Below are 3,479 nucleotides of genomic sequence, written 5' to 3'. Positions count from 1 at the left end.
AGTGTTATTTATAAGATGCCCTGTTCACACAGAGTCACACATTTTGTTGTCACCTAATTAGTTTAATTCGAAAACTGATTAAATTACTTCGCATTAGCTTGAACGCTAAGCGAAGCTAATTCGAATTAAATTCCGACGCATGCGTAATGGCAAAATTCAGTCAAATGCCATGTGTGGTAAAAACTTGTGCTATTTTTGAGTGAAAAACTAAGGACATTTTTTTCATTAAAATGTGTATACAGACACTTTGACCTTATGTCAAAGAAATGTTTGTAAAGTGACTGATTTGCAAATGACGTCAAATAGTTTTTTTAATTCGCATTAGTTTACTTCGAAGCTGTCGTGTGAAAAAAAAATTTACTCACACATATTCAGTAAACCTGAAGACATTAAACCTGAGACATGGCATTTACTTCAGAATGTATGTTACTTAATTCAAATTTGTTAATGTGTTCATATTTGAAAATAAAAAGGTTTTTTAAGAAAATGGTCTTGGAAGTGTAAATGATTAAAGGAAATACCGGTAATCATGACAAAGGGACAGTGAATCCAATGGAACTTAAAGATCATTATCAGAAAAGGGTGTATGTTGAGTTAATTGTCTCTGCATATTTTGCCAAGTATGTGTATATTGAATTGTTTGCTCGTCCATCTCTGACTCAGAATGAAAATAATTGTGTAGTAGGGAGGGAGAATTTTTCTAAATGTGAAGATGAAATTAAAATGGTTTAATTACAATGGGATAAGAAAACTTTGGAGTGAATAAATATTTCATACTTTCCAGGAGCCTGGTAGGAGCTAAGAAAAAGTTTTGAGTCAGGCTGATTTTAGTTGGTTACAGGATGGTCTAATGAAGATTTTAATTTTTAAATTTTAATGACATTAAAGTATAGACAGAATGCAAACTTCTATTCTAATGAATGCTAGTTTTTTGTTTCAGAGGAGGAATGAGACTGAAATTCAATTTCCACAAGCAAAATGTATTAATTTAGAAGAAAGTTGTTGAAAAAATAAATCAAGATTTTATCATCCTTGATGATGGTAATAACTTAAGGAAAAAGAAAGCACTGTTTATTTAGGTAAGGATAAATGATTTTTTTTTTTTTGTAAATATTTCAGTAAAACATGATAAAGGTAGTTATCTCTCTTTGCATATTTATCCTTCCAGTCTGAAGCTGAACCATTGATTTAAAAAAAATTGTGACATAAATTTGATCTCTGGTAATATTACTTTTTACATTTCAAATTGATGGTATTTTATAATAATTCATAAGTATAATTTCTTTTTTGAGTTTTCAAGATGTCAATATGTAAAATTCCGGAATAAAACGGGTTTTAGTGTTTCTTTTAGCTTTAGAACCCGTTATAAACATCCTGATGATTTTTTTCTTCAAATTTTCATTTTTAGAGCACAAAAATTCGTGAATAGCATAGTCTAGGTAAGTTATGGAGCAATGTAATATGCCCAGGTATCTTTTAAAAATAAAGATGTTTTAGATGTAGAGATAAATCAGACGTGTAGCCCTGGGTTACTACCCCCAGCTTCTTTTATTAAATCTACTAGCTGCAGATCTGTAGCGTTATGGTTTTATATATTTGTCTTTGACCATAACGCTACAGATCCCGTAGTGCAAAAAAGGTGCAATTTACGGCGCAATATTAATATTATTTTTTGCGCTCTTTTGGGAAGAACTATGACCCCACTTTCTAGCTTTGGTCAATCAACTACCTTTCACTCCCTAATTCTAGACACATTTTGTAGCCAATATGTATAGATAGTTTTCGATGGGAATTTTTCAACGAATTTAACGAAAGTTACCTCCCGTTGGCCGCCATATTGGAGGTGGACTCAGTGATTTTCCTTCTTTGTCTTACCAAGTTTAAGAAAATATAGCAGAAATATTTGGTGGAAAATCTTTATCAAATATTTTTTTTTAAATAAAGGAGGCTTCCAAAAATTTATATAGGGTGAATTCACCATGCATCGGATACCCTTGTACTTCAACAAGTTCTAGCGATATCGCTACCGACGGAAAATTATCAAAATGGAGTTTAACATTTAGTTTGTGATTAAAACAACAATTTAGGACACAATTATACGCCGTTTATTGAGAAAATATCCCCAAAAATCGAGTTTTTGGAAAAACGGAAAATTCACCATGGATCGGACAATGTTCACCATGCATCGGACAGACAGTATGGAGACCGAGAAAATATCATACCTTTATCACAGTGCTTTAAAATCCTTGATATGGATATATTTTCATCTTTTATCTAAGAAATAACCCTCAACTTTAATTTAATCGACAATATTATTGCACAAATGTAGAATGATTCTAGAGACCCCACTCTGCCTTAGAAATGCATTAAAATGCTTATAATGCCGTAATTCGCGCCTTTTTCTCATGGTTTATCATACTCTGGTTTGTAGAAATAAATTGAGTAAAATTCGAGACGTCATATGTCGGTAACTTGTATTTTGACTGAAAATATAGAGTTTTTATTTTCTTTTTCCGCAAAAAACAGCTGTCAGCTGGGTTCTGTATGAAAATGGTAGTGCTTACCTTTGCATCGAAAAGTTTCCGATGCATGGTTAATTTGTGTCCGATGTACGGTGAAATTAGCATACTAGTAAAAACCAGCTTTAATAAGAATTAAACAAACATTGAAGTGAAATTTCTTTATAATTTATGTAAAATTACCAATCCCTGACAAAATTCACCAAAGTCCGACTCGTTCCGTAGAAGTCGAATTTAAAAGAACGGTAACTCTAAAAATTGCAAAATCATAAATTTCGGGTTATTCCCCTTTGATGATGTAAAATATGACGTAACATCAAGGCCATTTGCGGGGTATTTTTATCACAACATGATAAACACAATCGGTATCATTAAAAAATTTAAATCTTCATCTTTATGACAGAAACAAATAAATACACAGAACTCTTAAGTTGAAAGAGAGTTTATTGCCTAAAGTTGTCCGAAGCAAGGTATGTGTCCGATGCATGGTGAACTCACCCTACTTCAGAAAAATAATGATTTCTAATTCAAAATAGCAAATATAAAATTTTTTAATTGGTTGAACAATGAAGGAATAATGAGCATATGGACCTCCAGTATGGCGACCAACGGGAAGTAACTCTTGGTCAATCGAAAACTATCTATAGTTTATCCACCTCCCAACCATTTATAGTTGTCTCTTCAGGCAATAAACTCGCTGGATATGAATTTTCAGTAATCTAACAAATAGGGCCTAATTTTAATCAAGCGAGTTTATCACTTGTAGAGACGACTATAAAGGGTTGGGAGATGGATAAAATATACAGATTCATTTAAATAATGTGTCTAGAATTAGGGGTTAAAAAGGTAGTTGATTGAACAATGCTGGAAAGTGGAGAAATTCTCCCCAAAAGAGTGCAAAAAATATTGCACCGTAAATTGCACCTTTTTTTGCACTACGGGATCTGTAGCGTTATGGTC

This window comes from Saccostrea cucullata, unplaced genomic scaffold (assembly GCF_032062105.1).
Source record: "Saccostrea cucullata isolate Sc308-1 unplaced genomic scaffold, CSIRO_AGI_Scuc_v1 ctg1613, whole genome shotgun sequence".
Taxonomy (NCBI): Eukaryota; Metazoa; Mollusca; class Bivalvia; order Ostreida; family Ostreidae; genus Saccostrea; species Saccostrea cuccullata.
The sequence above is the reverse complement of the archived record's forward strand: the minus strand, read 5'-3'. Positions refer to the sequence as shown.